Genomic DNA, 20951 nt, shown 5'->3' on the forward strand with positions numbered 1-20951 from the left:
CGTTATTTAGCTCAATCATGGCCTTCGCATTACTTGAATGTCCAGGTTCATCCCCCCTTGTTCTTCCTGGTGTCTAACAGTCTGCTGCCTTATCATTGATCTGTGTGCCTCTATCTTACCCAATAGCAAGTTGCCACGTCACGATGAAATGAGAGGGTATTTTTACCCATATAATCGACCACTCTAGCACACTTACTCAAAGAGAAGACTCGCATTGTGAAGTGGGAGTGTGCCACTTATGTCAAGTGAGTTTTGAAAATGACAAAGTTTTGAAATGTTTGTCCTAGTCAACTGTAGTGTAGTTGTAGGAGTGTTGACTCGAAGTGAGGTTTTGAAATGGGTTTTGAGGCCCGAATTTTGACTCAATATTTGGATAGAGGTTCGACTCATTTTGCGCTAATTTGGGCCATTTTTGAAAATATATACATTTTGAAAAAAAGGTTTTCGATTTTACAAAATTCGTCATGCTATGATTTAGAAAATGGTGATCACATATGATACAAGCATTCACACAGGCATTATAACGATATGCTGAGTGCATTTAAAGGGTTTGGGCTTAAAAGGGTGGGTTGCCATACCGAACAATCAAACCCGGGTCTGTGGAGAGGCATGTGCCAAACATGAGTAAGGCCGGTTCCTAGTCCATTCCCTCAAGTAGTGAAAGCCCTTGATACAAACAGGAGTAAGTTTCATGGTATGGTTGACGTCAATCGCTATCCATCCTTAGGCTATGGACATCGGCCCACCTGCAAGCCCGGTTGATCTGCGGACGTACAACGGTCTTTTGAAAGTTACGCTCGGCGGCGTAAAAATGTTTTCGATCGGATCGTTTTAGATCGGTCGGTTTCGTCTCGGTAAGGGTCTCGAAACGATTAGAGATGTTCGGAGTTGCCACCAAGCATTTGTGGGATGCTTGGAACCGTTCGAATCCACTTTATACCTCGGTCAAACGAAGCATAAAGCAGGGTTTGACATAGGTACTAAAGATAAGGAATCGTCCCTCTTTAGCATCCTATCTCTAGAATGACTCTCGTACGCCCTAGTTAAGGTCGTCCACTATCCAAAATTTCTGAGTAAGAGGTGAAGGTACGTATTGGAAAGCCCTTTAATAAGACACCCAATCCCGCCCGCGGTAGCGGCCTCTACTAATCGATCTTGGTTGGTTGAATGCAAAAGTTGATAAAATGGTTTAAATGCATGAATGCGCATCTAATAATTTAATCCAAACATGTGAGAGCTTTCTAAGTCGGTTGATTTAATCCAAGTATCAAGTATAAGATTTCGAGTTAGATTTATGGTTGATTTGCATGCAAGACGGAAATTAAACATCCATTTACCGTATTAGGTATATGGTGCATAACGCGGTCCATTTGTCTTAGTAAGGCATTTTGCAAATGTGATTTTTAAATGAGCAAATAGTCATCTGATCCGTCCTATATCCGAGTTTTCCAGAGTCGGGATCGTCCTAGACTAATGCTGGAAAGGGAATAGACCCTGCACCAGGCGGCCACATGAGGCGCGAGCCTGTTGGCGGTGCAAGGGGGCCTCCCCTGGTTTTGAAAACAAGAAAGAAAAAGCTTGTTTAGGCGCGGGTCAGTCAACGGTTATATGCCGTGCTCTGACCATTTGAAAAACGTTTATGAAATGTGTTGAAAAGTGGGTATTTAAACCCGTTTTGGTTTGAAAGGGTTGTTTAGACCGTATTTGTTGATTTGAGGAACGAGAGTCGAATAATCATCATTATTTTGATGATATTCGGTGTCAGGTTTGACTTGACACGGATAGTTTTGAGAATGATCATGAACTATTTTTTTTAAGTTCATTTGAATATAATTAGTCGATACTCATCATCGTACCCGGGTTAAATTCCGGCATGGTATGTGGAACCAAGGATGACTTTGTGTTGGTGACTAATATGTTTATTTTTAAAATGTAAAGCAATGATGAAAGGCTTTAAAATACCTCTCAAAATGTAAAGAAATGAAATAAAAGGCTTTAAAATACCTTTTAAATGTTATTAACCAAATATTATCACCGGAACACGGATTAAACCGTCATGGTATAAAGAACCAAGGGTGAAAAATGTTTTATGGTTAGAATTTGTAAGAATAAATAAAAGGGTTTGAAAACATTCGAAATGATAAAAACCGATTACAAATATGAAAATAGAATAATGAGGAAGGACGAGAAGAAACACGGTTGAGTTCTGACTTGGGCACCCCATTGAGGCGCGGGCATGACCAAGGTGCCCTTCACAAGAGTAACTAGGTATGCATGGCTAGCAAATAGGTAAATGATTATGCTTTCCACTCAAAAATTAATAAACACAATATTTAGCCTAATACACCCACTATTTCGGTCCATTTAAGATAAAATGGATTCCATTTTATCTTTGTCAATTTATCAATTTGTCACATGTCACAAGTCATGTAAAATTGTTATGCATTTTTAACATATTAAAAATCAACGTATTAATAAAAATACGTCATGTACAAAATCGACTTAGTAATTCATAATTACTTGTACCAAAATGATTTACCAATTATAAATCACAACATCCTGTATTTATAATAAATTATTCATTCAAATTTAATTGTTTCCGTAAACAATAATTTCATCTAGGTAATAAAACAATTCGATCACTTAGACCGTATCTTATTTAATCAAATTATAATGAGATACGTAAATATTACTTCCAAAATCGTCCGTCAATTTTATGTAATTTAATTAACCCGTATCGTCATACAATCAATTAAATAATCAATTAAGAGTGTTACCCTTTAGGTATGACCTAAGGGGATCAACTGATCACCACCGTCGCACGACAGTAATGTCAAACTCTAGTCAGCCAATCATTACCTATAAGTGTGGACCAGTTGACAGTAAAATATTACTTCCCACATGTATTCTTAAAATGAGACTTAAACATGTGATTATCATGATCGACAGTTGTGATCGCATTATTGTCGGAGGACACATATTCCAACAATACTTACATGTTTGGTTATGGCGAGAAACCGACGTAAGTGTAACAACTCGTTTGGTCGGAAAAGACTCGGCTTAAAACCGTTTTGGTAAGTAAAAAGAGTGTTTTATTAAGATTAGTGACGGTGTAGTGGTCGAAATGGTTGGTCAAGTGATTTAATGCACGATGACTGTACCAAACAATGTGTAAGGCTTGTCTTTACGATCGGTAGGTCGTAAATACGCGTCGGATTGTGACTTAAGAAGTCGAGTCGAGAATTTTAAGGGAGAAAAGAGGGGGCGGACACTCGCGTAAGTTCTCAAATGGGGGCATTTGAGAGGTATTTATAGGAAAATGAGTGGTTGTGTGAGTTTTGAGTGACGTGGCCACCTGGGCTGCTCAAAGAGGCGAGAGCCACGTCGCGGGTGACACGTCTGTCGCGTACCTGTCAAAATAACCAACTGGCTCTAACTAATATAGCTAGGGAAGTCGGGTCGAATCCACAGAGAGGTAGGAATTTGTCAGCTAAATCTAAGTTCGTCAAGGTAACCAAATTGGGGGTTTATAAATGCGATTTTCTAAACTAAAGAGAATAAGGAGAAGAGAATAAAAGGGAGGAAATAAACAGATAGAGAAGAAACAGCTAAGACAAACGGCTCACCATAACCATCCGGTCAAGTAATCTAGGTCTCAGGTCAATGCAAATACGGTCTAAGGGGTAGCGAACGTCACCTTTCGGTCTTTAATTCACCCTAAAGTGTAAACAGCTTAACGTTCGCCCTCACTGCAATACCCTATTGTTCGCTACTAGTCTCGCCTTTTCCAACCTTTCGGTCCAGGTCAAGGATCACTAGGAATTATAGATCTAATTGCGTCGACTCAATTAGAAAGATACAATTAAATGTAGCATTTAACCAACAAAGACTATACTAGCATTAACCAAATAAATCGATTACTATTCCCCCATGATTATGGATCCCCTATAGTCTTAGCCAAGGGAAATTAGCTACTCATGACCATCGAATTAACAATAGTAATAATCAGATAATTTGAACTAAACATAACGATGAAACTAGTACGGATTCAATTAAAGCAATTATAATAATAACTGGAAGAGGGGAAGAATTAAAACAATAAATAAGATTAAGAATAAGAGTAGAATGATAATACCAATCGCAAATTCCAAATCCGAGTAGTAAAGTGTAAAGGAAGAATAAATCCAAAGAACAGTCACAAGAACTACAGTAAACGAACGTGAGAGAGAGAAGGGAGAAGTAACGTAGTTCACTCCTTCAGTCTTATACTAAAAATCCATCCTCAAACCTAATCTATGGACTAATTACAAAAGCCCATAAATAATTTAGGCGAAAATTGACTACAGCACAAGAAACCATTCGATCGAGTAGAAATAATCTACTTGATCGAGCAAATCATCACCAAACCACTCGATTGAGTGGAAATAAACCACTCGATCGAGCACCTCTTGCAAAAACTCCTCGATTGACCCCTTAAACTGCTCGATCGACCAATCTTGAGTATATAGAGCATTCGATCGAGTAGAAAAGCTACTCGATCGAGCTATATAGGTACGTTAGACCTTGAATTACTTCCCAAACTCAGCTCACGCGTCTTCCAAGTGTTAGATTTCCAAGCTCCGGCTCCTTATTCTCCATGAATGCATACAATTGGGACAAATTAGGTTCGATTTAGCTCCTCTTCGGTTAATTCCTGCAAATTACATGAACGAACCAAAGTAGAATATTCGGGGGTATTTGTAGCCAGATGCTACATAAAAAGTACAGAAATGCGTGTAAAAATGAGGTGAAAACCTTATATAAAAGACACGCATCAAATCTCCCCAAACCAAACCTTTGCTTGTCCCCAAGCAAATATGAATGCAACTAAGAAATAACAGTGGAACGGGACCAACACATCAGCTACAAATCACCCACTAAAACCAATTTAATGCAATAACATGACAAAGTGGCAAATGAGAAGTGCAAACGAGTTACACTAATGTTTCAAACTTAATGAACCGTCGACCTTGCAAGACTCAAAAGATATCGGACTCTCACGGGTCGCTCGTCCCTCAAAATCAGGCACAAGGTGAGTATATATGTGAAAGATAGGAAGAAGTAAGACACTCACCTAACTCAACCTATAAGAACATGCATGCAGTTAACATGAATAAAGACTCTACAACCGTACATATGCATTCCAACCATACTAGTGACCAAGACACATGCCGAGGACTTACATTTGGGTAAGTGAGGTAATGGGTAAGAAGGGGCTAAAATGAATTTGGATATGTGGGGTTAATAGCCAGGCTAGCAAAAACGAATCCAAAAATAACTGCATCCCAACTTCATACTCAATATAGCAAGATGAAACGGTGCAAAACTATGCACTAAACTCATGAAACCCAAAAAACTCGTCAACTCCCCACAAAGTATAGATTGAACATGGGAGTGAAAATCATTATCCAATTCTTATTTATTTTTTTTTTCTCATATATGATTTTTCTTTCTTTTCTTTTTCTTTTCGTTTTCGTTTTTTTTTTCATTTTTTTTTCGTTTCATTTTTCTTCAACAATTCAACATTTTTTTTTTTCATTTTTTTCTTTCCCTTCAATTCTTCCACCATCTTCTGAAATCAGATGAAATAACCGTATTGCAATAAAACATTCCAAGAACTACTCGTTACTAGCTCAGCTAGGGTAGGAAGTATTATAGAAAGTAGTTGATAGGACAAAAAGGGCAATTTGGCTATGAGAGGCTCATGGGTAGAATGAAATAAAGGGGACTGCCTCTCCTAACATGTGTCACCATCCACAGACCGAATGCATACAGGTATTAAGAAGACTAGACTCATGCTTATGCAAATTGATGTTACATGCCTTAAAGAGAGTACTACTCACATCCTAAATGAAACCGGTCATGAATGTCACCAGTTTATAAAGCTCTAACCTCAGAATGTAATGTAGCTTGCCGACATAATGAATCAAGTCTATTCGTTCAGATAAGAAAGAAACAAAAAACTCGTAGATTATGCACATAATCATGCCAACTAAATGTCAATAATATGCAAGGCTCAAGTAAGGATTCAGAGTAGCGTCAATGTTCAAACGTTCCGACTCAATTTAAACATGAAATTTTTGAAAAATTTTGAATTTTATGATTTTTATGTGATTTTTTGAATTAGTTAAAACAACAATGCATGCGGAATTAAATAAACGCGCGAGCAGAAATGCAAAAAACATGCAGACACAGATATGGATGCATACCTCCCCAAATCAAACCGTACAATGCCCTCATTGTACCAAAAATAGGGAAAGAAATGCAAACTTAAAGAGAAAAGGATAAGTGGAGTCGGAAAACTTACAAAACGTCATAAGGAGGGACCTCCCCAAACCGACCATGAACATGGGAGGTCAAAGAAAGTCAATCAGTAGCTCCATAGACGGGAAACAGCAGCTGGGTATCAAAACTACTCGATCGAGTAGTTGGAATAGCTCGATCAAGTGATCTGGCGCATGGAAGGACTCGATCGAGCAGAAAACCACTCGATCGAGTGAGCGTGATATTGGTTTTGGTCGATCGAAGACTATTATCGCTCGATCGAGTGAAGGCTTCCCCAAAAAGTGCTCGATCGAGCCTAAACCCACTCGATTGAGTACTGTGTCCTGCAAAACACGCATTCCAAAGCTAGAAAAGCATAAAGAGTTTGTAAAACAGCGTCTAAAGTTCAACGTAAAGCTAAAGAAAATAAATGGTTCAACAAAACTACAATAAAACAGTCCGGGCTGCCTCCCAGAGAGCGCTGGTTTAAGAGGTCCCGCACGACCTTTCTGGCATCAATTAAATGGCGCGTCAAGCTCGTCGAAGCGCAAGGCTTCAACACGATTGTCTGCTTCAGTCGCCTCGTGATAGTGCTTCACGTATTGGCCATTCACCTTGAATCTATGACCTTCGGAATCTTCAAGCTCCACGGATCCAAACTTGGTAACAACTGTCACCGTATAAGGACCACTCCATCTGGACTTCAGCTTGCCAGGAAATAATCTCAACTGGGCATTAAACAGCAGCACCTTTTGCCCAACATGAAACTCACGAGGTAAGATTCTCTTGTCATGCCATCTCTTCGTCTTTTCTTTGTAAATACGCGAGTTGTCATAGGCATTAGGCCTAAACTCTTCCAATTCATCTAGCTGCAAAAGACGATTCTGACCACACAACTTAGGATCATAATTAAGCTCACGAATTGCCCACCAGGCCTTACATTCCAATTCGACAGGTAAGTGACACGATTTCCCATAAACTAGCCTATAAGGTGATGCGCCAATTGGTGTCTTAAAGGCAGTTCTATAAGCCCATAATGTGTCATCTAGCTTAAGGCTCCAGTCTTTCCGGGATTTAGAAACTACCTTAGACAAGATCTCTTTCAACTCGCGATTAGAGACCTCAACCTGACCACTAGTTTGAGGATGATACCCCAAACCTCGCCGGTGTTGGACACCAACTTTAGACAGAATAGAAGTGAGTTTCTTTTCTTTAAAATGCATTACCCCATCACTAATGACGACCCTAGGGACACCAAAACGGGGGAATATGATCTTTTTAAACATTTTTATCACGGTCTTAGCATCACAATGAGGTGAGGCAATTGCCTCAACCCATTTCGACACATAGTCTACAGCCCCTAAGATATACCTGTTACCTTTACTGGAAGGGAACGGTCCTTGGAAATCAATGCCCCAGACATCGAAGACCTCAACCTCTAGGATGCCATTTTGTGGCATCTCATGTCTCTTTGAAATGTTCCCTGATCGTTGGCAAGCATCACAAGCTGAAACAAAAGACTTAGCGTCAGCAAACAAAGAAGGCCAGTAAAAACCAGACTGAAGTACCTTAGCCACGGTGCGCGATGGACCGTGGTGACCACCATATGAAGAGGAGTGACAACCTTCTAGGACTATTTTGGTCTTCCACTGCGGTATACACCGTCTGTAGAGACCGTCTGCACATTTCTTAAACAAGTAAGGATCATCCCAAAAGTACTGCTTAGCGTTATCTGTAAAACGCTTCTTTTTCTTGATGAGAAAGGTCAAAGCAGACTTGCCACGACAACGAAGTTAGCTATATCTGCATACCAAGGTTCTTGGTTAACAATAGACGATATAACAGCAATTAAAGTATCGTCAGGAAAAGAATCATCAATGGGTAGAGAATCTTCCCCTTCTTGTCGCATCAGTCGCGACAAGTGATCAGCTACAACGTTCTGAGCTCCTTTCTTATCCTTAATCTGCAAATCAAACTCCTGAAGAAGGAGTATCCATCTTAGTAGCCGTGGTTTAGCCTCCTTCTTAGCAAGGAGATGCCTCAAGGCTGCATGGTCGATGAAAAACAAAGTGACTTCGACCCAACTAAATAAGTACGAAACTTTCTAAGGCATAAACTACACTAACGTTCTTTCTCGTGGTAGTGTACTTCACTTGAGCCTCATCCGAGTTTGGCTCGCATAGTAGATAGCACTCAAAGCTTTGTCTTTCCTTTGGCCTAGCACCGCTCCTAGTGCGTAGTCACTCGCATCACACATAATCTCAAACGGCAAGTCCCAGTCGGGAGGCTGTATGATCGGCGCAGAGATTAAGGCCTGCTTTAACCTGTTAAAAGCAGAAAGACAATCATCAATAAACTCAAAAGGGGCATCCTTAAGCAGCAACTGTGTAAGTGGTTTAGCAATCTTTGAGAAATCCTTGATGAACCGGCGATAAAAGCCGGCGTGACAAAGGAAACTCCTCACCCCCTTAACATTAACGGGGAGGTGGTAATTCTTTGAATCACTTCCACCTTTGCTTTATCAACTTCTATTCCCCTATCGAAACTAAGTGCCCTAAGACAACTCCCTCGTTGACCATAAAGTGGCACTTTTCCCGATTCAAAGACAAGGTTAACCTCAATACGGTCTTTGCAACACTTTCTCAAGATTAGAGACGATTAGAAAAATCACTTCCATACACACTGAAATCGTCCATAAAAACATCCATGATAGACTCAATATACTCTGAAAATATCCCCATCATACACCTTTGAAAGGTGGCAGGGGCATTACACAAACCAAAAGGCATCCTGCGATAAGCAAAAACGCCTTGAGGACAAGTAAATGTAGTCTTAGCCTGATAAATGCGGGTGGATAGGGATCCGAAAGAACCCGAATACCCGTCTAAATAGCGAGAAAAATTTATGAGAAGCTAACCTTTCTACCATTTGATCAATAAAAGGAAGGGGAAAGTGATCTTTCTTGGTGGCGGCATTCATTTGTCGTAATCTATGCACATCCGCCAACCAGTCACTACTCGAGTAGGTATTAACTCATTCTTTTCATTCTTAACTTGATTGTCCCTCCTTTCTTAGGGACCACCTGCACTCGGGCTCACCCATTTAGAATTACCGACAAAATAAATAATATATGCATCCAAAGAGCTTCATTACCTCAGCCATCACAACATCCGCATTTTCTCGGTTGTTTGCCGACCACTGTCTGCAAGGTTTGTGATCTTCCTCTGACTCTATCCTGTGCATGCAAATATCGGGACTAATCCCCTTGATATCGTCCAGTGAATAACCCAAAGTGCTTTCTGTTTTTCTTAAGTACATGCTAACAAAGAAGTCGGTGATCATCATTAAGCTTAGCACTAACAATGACTGGATATTGCTCTGTATTGTCTAAGAAAACATATTTAAGATGAGAAGGGAGAGGCTTACGTTCCGGTACTTTTACCTCAATGGAGCAGAGAGTGCTAATCATTTGTTCCACTTGCTCTCCCTCGTGCTCATCCAAATCATCAACAAGCAACTCCAATGCAGCGTCATCGTCGTCTGGGCTATCTGCACACTCATCAAAAAGCATAAGGGCTTCTAGTGGGTCTTTCATAAAAGAACCCGACCAGAAATCATAAATAGATTCATCAATCATATCGACTGAGTAGCAAGTATCCTCTATCATTGGGTGAGCCAAAGTACTAGGCAGACTGAAAGTGATAGCGTCATCCCCAATCGCAAGAGTCAAACGCCCTTGTCCGACATCAATAACGGCCCATTTGCACAAAGGAACGGTCTTCCTAAGATAATTTGGGCCGGGTGTCCTCATCTATATCCAAAACAATGAAATCTACTGGGATATAAAGCTTGCCTACTTTCACAGGCACGTCCTCTAAGACACCTAAGGGCTTCCTAACAGATCTATCAGCCATCTGTAGGGTAATGTTAGTCACTTTAAAATGACTCATCTTCAATTTCTTGCAAACAGGAAGGGGATGACACTGACACTGGCACCTAGGTCGCAAAGGGCCTTATCAATAACCGTGTTGCCTATAACACAAGTAATAGAGAAGCTGCCCGGGTCTTTCATTTTAGGCGGACTCTTATTCAAAAGCAAATTACTAGACTCTTCCATGAATGAAATCGTCTCAAATTCACTCAAATTTCTCTTACGCGTCACAATATCTTTCATAAACTTAGCGTAAGTGGGTACCTGAGTAACAAGTTCGGAAAAAGGGACAGTTACCTGGAGGTTCTTCACAACGTCCACAAACTTACCGTACTGTCGCTCGATCTTTGCGTTCTTCAGACGGCCTGGAAAGGGTACCCTAGTAGCAACAAGTGGACCCGCAACTTTTCCTTTACCTTTATCAATGCGTGACGTCTCCACAGCAGGGGAAGATGACATGGTGGCGGTATTAGATAGTAAATTAGAATCCCCGCCACTTAAAATGGTCGATCGAGTACTTTTATCAGTCGATCGACCATATTCTTCTTCTATTTCACTCGATCGACCATTGTTGTCACTCGATCGAGTGATTTCCTCAGCAACCTTACTCGATCGAGTAATAAGATCACTCGATCGACCAACATCAGCTTGTGCACTCCTCGGTCGACCTGTATTTTCACTCGATCGAGTGAGAGGAGGAATTAATTTGCTCGATCGAGTAGAAAAATCAGTCGATCGAGTGTTTACAGCACACGCAACAAGTATTTCTTCCAAAAAATCGTCTAAATCATCCTCCGGGGTATCGTCAGCTATCAAAACCTCATCTCCGGGTACTTTTGGCTTTTCATAAGTAAAGCCGACTTGGAAATTCGTTGCACTAACTGAATTGCGTGTCGGTAGAGGTTCGGCTTGGTCTTTCGCGAGTGTTAACTGCGCGACTTGTTCTCTCAATTCCGCTATGACCGTATCCTTACCATCACGTATGCTCATCATCAAGGATTTCAATTCAGCAACTTCTTCATTTGCAGAAGGAGAGACCGGTTGCGGCATTGGCGTAGAAGTGGTAGAGACATTCTTTATTTCCTCATACAACTGAGAAAAAGGGACTCCTTGCTTAAATTACTTATAAGCAAGGGCACGCTCTACACTTGCCATGCATTCAATAGGGTCATGCCCTTCCTCGCCGCATCTACCACATGGCTCTATATGCTCAGTGATCGAACAACCTTGTAATTTAGACATTCTGGCAGATAGACTTACAAAGCAATAAACAACCTGCAAATTTATTCAAAACTTTGCAAATAATGAAATCAGCCTCAAGGAATAAATTCCTTGAGACGAGAGACAAACTAAATTAAAGCAACAAAATTGCGTCACCTCCCCGGCAAGGGCGCCAAACTTTGACACGTCTGTCGCGTACCTGTCAAAATAACCAACTGGCTCTAACTAATATAGCTAGGGAAGTCGGGTCGAATCCACAGAGAGGTAGGAATTTGTCAGCTAAATCTAAGTTCGTCAAGGTAACCAAATTGGGGGTTTATAAATGCGATTTTTTAAACTAAAGAGAATAAGGAGAAGAGAATAAAAGGGAGGAAATAAACAGATAGAGAAGAAACAGCTAAGACAAACGGTTCACCATAACCATCCGGTCAAGTAATCTAGGTCTCAGGTCAATGCAAATACGGTCTAAGGGGTAGCGAACGTCACCTTTCGGTCTTTAATTCACCCTAAAGTGTAAACAGCTTAACGTTCGCCCTCACTGCAATACCCTATTGTTCGCTACTAGTCTCGCCTTTTCCAACCTTTCGGTCCAGGTCAAGGATCACTAGGAATTATAGATCTAATTGCGTCGACTCAATTAGAAAGATACAATTAAATGTAGCATTTAACCAACAAAGACTATACTAGCATTAACCAAATAAATCGATTACTATTCCCCCATGATTATGGATCCCCTATAGTCTTAGCCAAGGGAAATTAGCTACTCATGACCATCGAATTAACAATAGTAATAATCAGATAATTTGAACTAAACATAATGATGAAACTAGTACGGATTCAATTAAAGCAATTATAATAATTACTGGAAGAGGGGAAGAATTAAAACAATAAATAAGATTAAGAATAAGAGTAGAATGATAATACCAATCGCAAATTCCAAATCCGAGTAGTAAAGTGTAAAGGAAGAATAAATCCAAAGAACAGTCACAAGAACTACAGTAAACGAACGTGAGAGAGAGAAGGGAGAAGTAACGTAGTTCACTCCTTCAGTCTTATACTAAAAATCCATCCTCAAACCTAATCTATGGACTAATTACAAAAGCCCATAAATAATTTAGGCGGAAATTGACTACAGCACAAGAAACCATTCGATCGAGTAGAAATAATCTACTTGATCGAGCAAATCATCACCAAACCACTCGATCGAGTGGAAATAAACCACTCGATCGAGCACCTCTTGCAAAAACTGCTCGATTGACCCCTTAAACTGCTCGATCGACCAATCTTGAGTATATAGATCATTCGATCGAGTAGAAAAGCTACTCGATCGAGCTATATAGGTACGTTAGACCTTGAATTACTTCCCAAACTCAGCTCACGCGTCTTCCAAGTGTTAGATTTCCAAGCTCCGGGTTCTTATTCTCCATCAATGCATACAATTGGGACAAATTAGGTTCGATTTAGCTCCTCTTCGGTTAATTCCTGCAAATTACATAGAACGAACCAAAGTAGAATATTCGGGGGTATTTGTAGCCAGATGCTACTTAAAAAGTACAGAAATGCGTGTAAAAATGAGGTGAAAACCTTATATAAAAGACACGCATCAGCGGGTCTTCGAGTTGTCCTGTCACTTTCACACAAGTGCAATCATGATTTGTTCTATCCTAGTATTTGTAGTCACATGATTGGTACTTGACCATTCATGAATCCGGAAAATCTTAGTATAGAAGGGTTGACATGGTTTTGTTTTTGTGGTTGACTCGGTTTGACTCGTTGTTGGAGTCGGGATTTGAATTTTTGAGTCGGTTTTTGGTCCGGTGTCGGTTTTGACTCTAGTTAGTGTCATTGCGACCCTATCGTCGTGCATTAAAAACTCCAAGTACTTTTGAAAAGTTTTGAAATGTTTTTTTTTTTCGAAATCGTTTTAAATTTTCCGACGTAAAGTTGTACACAAACTGTCGATCAAACGCCGCAATTCCAAAACTTATTGTAGTCCGATAATCATCGGGTGTTTGTTGGAGTCTAAGCAGATATTGGGTAACTAAAGAGCCCCCACTTTGACTGAGGCTTGGACAGGGCGAAAGTCAAAGTAGAGCCCCCAGGTCAATCGAAGATTACAACCAGGAGACCCAAGCGACGTGGAGGCGGCTCAGAAGGATTCGGGCCAAGGACCTGCCGCGGGGAAGGGCGACGCCAAGGCGACTCGAGGGTACGAGCCAAGGACCTGTCGTCGGGAACAGTTTAGAGTCTGTCGACTGTCCGTGCAGGTCGTTTAAAGTCCGTTAGACTACGTACAAAGGCTCGTCAGCCATAAGATGGAGTCATACCTGAGGCATCTTCGGATATGTCCTTGTGCGTATGCGGACAAACGCTCGCCAGCTGTGGTGCGTACACGAGGAGGGCTCGCCAGCCGCGATGCGTAGTAAGGCTCGCCAGCCATGGTGCGTATATGAGGAGGACTCGCCAGCCGCGGTGCGTAGTAAGGCTCGCCAACCATGGTGTGTATATGAGGAGGGCTCACCAGCCACGGTGCGTAGTAAGGCTCACCAGCCATGGTGCATATATGAGGAGGGCTCGCCAGCCGTGATGCGTAGTAAGGCTCGCCAGCCATGGGGCGTATATGAGGAGGGCTCGCCAGCTGCGATGCGTAGTAAGGCTCGCCAGCCATGGGGCGTATATGAGGAGGGCTCGCCAGCCGCGATGCGTTGTAAGGCTCGCCAGCCATGGTGCGTATATAAGGAGGGCTCGCCAGGCATGATGCGTAGTAAGGCTCGCCAGCTATGGTGCGGTCGGTTAATTGACCGTGAGAATAGCCGCATCGGATGGGCTTGTTTTAAAGGTAGCGGACTCATGATGCCGCCGTGGAAATAGTGAATTTTTAATTTCACTATCAATGTTGTTGAAATGAGCGGGTCCCGCGAGGAAGCCCCATGTTGACATTTTGAAGGAATAGTGAATTTTCAATCTTCACTACTCGGTTTTTGAATTTGAAGTGGCGTTTTTAATCGCCGTTTGTTTGAATTTTTTGAAGGAAATAGCGAATTTTAAATTTCGCTATTACATCTGAAGTGACGGTTTATGTGCCGCCGTTGACATGTGAAGGAAATAGTGAATTTGGAATCTTCAATATTACGTTTGAAGTGTCGGTTTATGTGCCGCCGTTGACATGTGTGGTGAAAATAGTGGAATTTAATTTCCAACTATTATTTTGAAAATGACGGTTTTAATTGCCGTCGTTTGAAATTTGACGAAATAGTGAATTTGAATTTTCACTATTATTTTGAAAATTGACGGTTTTAATTGCCGTCGTTGAAATCTGAAGGAAAATAGTGAATTTGAATTTTCACTATTATTTTGAAAATTGGCGGTTTTAATTGCCGTCGTTGAAATTTGACGAAATAGTGAATTTGAATTTTCACTATTATTTTGAAAATTGACGGTTTTAATTGTCGTCGTTGAAATTTGAAGGAAAATAGTAAATTTGAATTTTCACTATTTGCTTTTGTATTTGAAAAATGGCGGTTTTAATCGCCGTTTGTTTGGAATTTTGAAGGAAAATAGTGAATTTTGATTTCACTATTTGTTGTTGTATTTGAAAAATGACGGTCCTTAATGTGTTCATTGAACATTTGAAGTTTGTTATGGGAAATTGGGCCAAAGCCCAAAATTTCGCTGACAGAGTAGGGAGCACCTCATTGAGGCGCGAACAATCTGGCGAGTCAAGGGAGCTTCCCTATTTTTCTGCAAAAGACGCGAGGATGGTCCGCATATCATCCTCATTTCGTCTTCAACCTTCGACACAAACAAACCAAAAAACCGCCATTGTTGGTCTTTAGCTTGCTTCCATTCATGCCATTATCAACAATGTCATCTCAAGGTATGTATTTTCTCTTGAATCCATTTAAATTTTTGGTCTTTTAGCTGAATTGAATTAAGGCGAGATTTTTGCCCTAGAAAATCGATTTGGGCGTTTTTTATTGAGCCCATTTTGAGTGAAATTGATGATTGTATTAGGTTAGAAACCTTTTTAGGAGTATAAGGGTGCTTTTAGTTTGCATTTTGGTCCCCGTTCCCGCTCCCTATGCTCGAAAAACGTGAGTGAGGTGGAGAAACCGTCTCATCTCACAATGCCAAGTTTATTTGCTTGGGTAGAGGGTCCCACTAGGTTGCATTGTAGTCGGGAAAGACCGCATTTGCCATTGTGGACCTTTGTTGGGTATTGTGGGCAAAATTGGAATTTTTGCCTTTTGTGACGGTCTTATGTCTGACGGAATAAGCGCCTGTTTGAGCTTGAATTGAGTCAGTTTGCCTTGAAATGGACCTTATTGGTAGTTTAGGTCGCTTTGAGGCGTGATAAAATCACATTGCCTTCTCGTGGTCGTATTTTGAAATTTTGACCGGTTTGTGCTCAAATTGGCATAGGAATTGCCCTTTTTAGTGGTAGGAAAATACCCCATTGTATCGGGAATGTATATTGGTTTGTTGATGGACCTTGTGTGGGTCTTGGGGTGCCGTTTTTGTTTTGTGGTTGTTTTGACTCGTCTTTTGCTTGAAAAGAAGGGTGAGTCGTTTTTTGTGCGTTTTTGTGAATTGTTTTTTTTTTGGTTGGGTTTGAGCGGGATTGCCCTTGTTCTGCTTTGCAGGTTTCTTTTTTTGGATTTGTCTATTTTACGCCATCGTAATGCCGAAATTTCGGCTGACGTTCTTTGCTTGCCTTTGATTACAGGGTACCATTTGGGACCTATGGGGTCCGTTGTTGAGGCCTTAGAGGAGGAAGATGATCCCGGAGGAGGAGAGGCGACTGTTTTTTGTTACAGGCTTGGTTGTGTTTCTTCCTGGCGGCCTTTGCCCGGCCAATGATCGGGTATCGATCGTTGGTCGTTGTCTGCAGGGGTTCGGATGTCCGATGAGTGGGGTTCAGTACGGGCGTGTTATCCCATGTTGCCACTTTTGATCGTCGTCGACTTCTGGTGATTGGGGATTAACATCGGGGTAGTGTCCGTTGTCATGGTCCCCTTTTGCTCTTGAATTCCGATGATTGGAGGTCAACGTCAGGGTAACGTGCTGAGTTACGATCCTCGGTTGTCGTGTCGTCCGAAGTGTGCCAGGCATCATTTTTCTTTTCTTTTTTATGGAGGAGGAACGCGGTGTTACCGTCATGGTAACCACCTCTACTTCTGTTGTTTCTCCTCTGTTCCCCGTGTTGCTCCTTTTCTTTTTCGATTGGAAGGATAGGGAGTGCTTAGCTCGGTAGGTGGCGGGTAGCCCCCAGTTTGTTGTCTTAGGTCAGTCTCTATATGATAAATGTCTGTACTGGATCCTGTTTGTATGGTCAGTCGTTTGTCTCAAACGTGTGTCGATGTATTTTGCGTGAGGCGGTTTGTATATATGTGTTTCAGGATTGTGGTTCATTTTGTGATTTTTGGCTTTTTTGTGTTGTGTTTCGGAGGAGCGTTGTCGGCTGTCAATTCCCCTTTTTGCTTCGCACTAGTTCCTGCATCGTTAGTGTAGAAAACCAGGCAACAGGTAGCACATATGCATAAACGCAAACACGTAAAAAAAATTTGATTGAAAACAAAGATTAACCACGATGCCACGAAGTTAAAAATTAAAATTTGAAATTTGAAAAGAAGTTTCAAAATTTTCGCGACAAGTCGTCACGTTTGGACTTCGAAAGGAATTGATTTGAAAATTTGAGCAATTAACTCGTGTCGTGAATTAAATTGCATCGAAATTATTGAAATTGATTTGCGACTCGAAAAATTCAAACTCAAACCATCAGGGAAGAATTTTAGAAAGAATTTTTACGAGTATATTTGATTTGGTTTTTGTGAGGTCAAGAGTCGAATTTGTGAGCGCTTGAATTTTGAGGAAAACTGATGACGTGTTATCAATTCTCGATTTTTATTTTTGCTGCAAAATTGCGAAAAAGCGAAAAAATTTCAGAATTTCGACTGACATGGAAACGATCCGTCGCGGATCGGGGCGACTAGCCCTTCCCCCTTAAAAAAAAGAAAGAAAAATCCTTATGTTTAAAGCTGCATCATGGAAACCGTGTCGAATTTCGTAAAACGCGAAAACAAGGAAATGTGAGTGTGAGGAAACACAAAATGTCCTGGATCATCCCGAAGAGGCGCGAGCGTTCTGGCGGGAGGTTTTAGGTGTCAGGAGAAAACACAACTTGAAAGAGACAAGTCAAAGCGGGAATCCTGGGAGAAGGCCTAAAGAGGCGCGAGCGGCCCAGCGATGGGAGCCAGCTCTCCCCTTTTTCTGAAAAACGCGCTGATTATTTTTGTATAAATAGTGATGTTTGCGCTTCATTGTTTCATCATCCGAAACACAAAAACATCTCTATAAAACCTCTTCTTCTTCTTCCACAAAAATATTTCATGGATGCCTTTGAGAATGCATTGCGACAATGGTGCCGGGATTTGTCGCCTCCCGAAAAGTATCAACTTATTTGCATGGGAGTTGGTCAATTGTTGGTGCCCCATCAAGTCAAGGTGCAATCCTCATTTCTCGAAGCATGTTCTCGGTTTTGGGATTCGAAACACCATGTTTTCGTTTTCCCGAAAGGTGAAATTTGTCCTCTTGCCGAAGAAGTTGGAGCCATTGGTGGGTTGTCGGGTTGTGTTCCGGTGCTTCCTCCGACTCGGTTGTGCTACAAGGAGAAATTCCGTTCAATGTTGGGCTTGTCAACAAGTCAAGTCAACTTCCTTCTTGCTCCACATGGTGTGGACATGTTGGCTCTTATCAACATCTTTTCAAACCGATTAGAAGCCAATGTTTCGGAGGTGGCTAGGAGAAGGGCTCTTGCCTTTTGCCTTATCCATGTTTACCTCTTTTTTTATGCTTTGAAGAAGGAGGGGCCGAAATGCTATGGTAGCATGACCCTTGTTCATGTGATTGAGCAAATGGAGCATGGTAGAGATCCATCATGGTTGGTGCTTGGCGAGATCATCCAAGCTTTGGACAAGGAAGGCTCTTGTGGAGAGGCTCTCTCATTTGGGTCCCCAAGGATCCTCCAAGTGTGGCTATTGGAGAGGCTAAGGTATGTAGAGCCTCCGGTTGATTCTTCTTCTTATTCCTTCTGTCGCCTTACTATGAGGAAGAAGTTGTACCCGGATAGCTTTGCTTCCACCGAGGCTTATTGGGTCGCAAGATTGGCGGAGGAGGGTGGTCCTCACATCCGTTGGGTGGCGCCCTGGTGGCACTTGAGGTCCTTCACGGGGTTGCCCGCTTCGGGTGCTAGTCCTCGTTCTTTGATAGTGGCGAGTTTGAAGGTTGCCTCCTTCATTTATCCCTAAGGCTCATGAGGCAAATGGGGCGTCAACAAAAGGTGCCCGCTCAAGATACCCTTGTCCAAGAGAATGTTTTCCGGAACTCCGAGCTCGTGGAGGTCTTTGAAAGATGGTGGGCCACTCGGCCGCTTTGGGAGGTACCAAACCTCGTTGCCACGACATGGGTGACTCCCGCTTATGTCAAGTGGTCAAGAGCTTCATCCTTGGAAGAGAGGTCCAAATTCCGTAAGGACGAGGCTGTCGACTTGAAGTATCGAGAGGTTAGCAAGGCCAACCGTGCCTTCTTTGAGGCTTATGTTGATGGAGCTAGCTCCGATGTGATGAGACCACCAAAGAGGAGAAGCTCGGGCCCTAAACATTTGGTGGGCCGTGTATGGGCTCGTTTCGGGCCGAACATGGAATCTTGCACTAGACCGGAGGCCGTTGCCGTTGTAGATCCGTTGAGGATCCGTTCTGAAGAGGAAATCCATGCTAGGCGGGCCAACAAGAAGAACAAGGGGAAGATGTACCCCGAGGGAAAAGGCAAGGGTAGAATGGAAGAGTGAAGACCTCCATTACCCACTTTATTTGAATTATTGTTGTGAGTTTTTATTATGTTGTACTAGCTATGATTTGTGTGTTTTGTGCTAGTTTTATTATGTGAGGTGTTTTAGTCGACATCTTAGCTTTGACAAGTTGTAGACTCGTCGAGCTTTATTTGTTGTTGAAATTGTAATCCCTCCCATTATTAATTAAATAAGAGGATTGCTTGTGTCAAAAATTGTGAACGCTTGTTTCTTCCATCCATTTTGTAAAGGCAATTCGATTTGAATCGTCCTATATGTTTGCACTTGGGAAAGTGGGATTTTTGGGAGGAAGGGAGAAAGACTTATTTTTGTATTTTTTTGTGGGGAAAAGGGAATGTTGTTCCCTTTTTTATGGGGATGTTTTTTTTTGTATGTGGGGTTTTTTTTTATTATGGGTATGGTTGTATCCTTCTTGTGTAGGAAAAGAATGCCTACGTATCTACTTGGAGAGGTGAAATCAAACCATGATCGTAGTTCGAAAAGTTCAGTAAATTTGATTGGGTTTTGTGGTTGTATCCCTTATGCATAAGAGGGGCTGCCTACGTATCAACCTGAAGTGGTGAAATCAAACCATGCTCGTAGTTCAGGGTGTTTTTGTGAATTTGTTTTAGTGCAAATGGATGTTGCCTTTGACAGATCAAAGGGCATTCGAAACGGGCAAGGTGCCGCAACTTAGACTCGATAAAACATGCAATTTCAAATCAGAACGCGTTGAGGAGCTTGACTTGAAAAAGGGTTAAGGTGAACGCTAACTGTAAAACTAGGCTGAGGTCCTTGGTTGCTATGTATCAAGGGTAGTATTTCTTGAGTTGGTCTAGGTTGGTCGGGTTTGTAAAATTCTCCCCATCTAGGTCAAACAGTCTCACGGTGCCCCCTGAAAGTATTTTCTTGACCAGGTATGGCCCGGCCCAGTTGGGTTTGAATTTTCCCCTCGGATCGACGAGTAGCGGTGCTCGGACCGACTTGAGGACCAAGTCGCCCTCCTTAATGTTCCTGGGTTTGAACTTCTTGTTGAATGCCCATTGTATACGTCGTTGGTATAGCTGGACATTGTGCAAGGCGTTGAGTCGCCGCTCGTCTAGAAGAGTGAGTTGCTCGTACCTTTGACGGGTCCATTCCGCCTCAGGGACTTTACTCTCTAATAGGATACGTAGAGAAGGGACCTCTAAATCTACCGGTTGAACCGCCTCCATGCCGTATGCTAGGTAGAAGGGTGTGGCGCCTGTCGGTGTTCGAATGGAGGTTCGGTATCCCTAGAGTGCGAATGGGAGTTTGCTCGACCAATCGCGGTAGTTGTCTTGCATTTTTTTGATAATGGTGACAAGAGTTTTGTTAGCTGCCTCCACCGCTCCGTTAGTTTGGGGACGGTAAGGGGATTATCGATGTCGTTTGATCTTGTATTTGTCCAGCAAGGCCTGAGTTTCCGCCCGGAAGTGAGAGCCTTGATCGCTGATGATTTCATGGGGTACCCCATATCTGCAGATGATGTTGTTTTGGATGAACTTGGCTAGTTGTTTGGCGGTCAAGACTGCATATGACTGCGCTTCTACCCATTTGGTGAAATGATACGAAAATTGCGCGGAAGCGGTTTAATAGAATAACGAACAATAATTAAAAAGGATATTTGCT

Source organism: Silene latifolia, chromosome X (genome assembly GCF_048544455.1).
Source record: "Silene latifolia isolate original U9 population chromosome X, ASM4854445v1, whole genome shotgun sequence".
NCBI lineage: Eukaryota > Viridiplantae > Streptophyta > Magnoliopsida > Caryophyllales > Caryophyllaceae > Silene > Silene latifolia.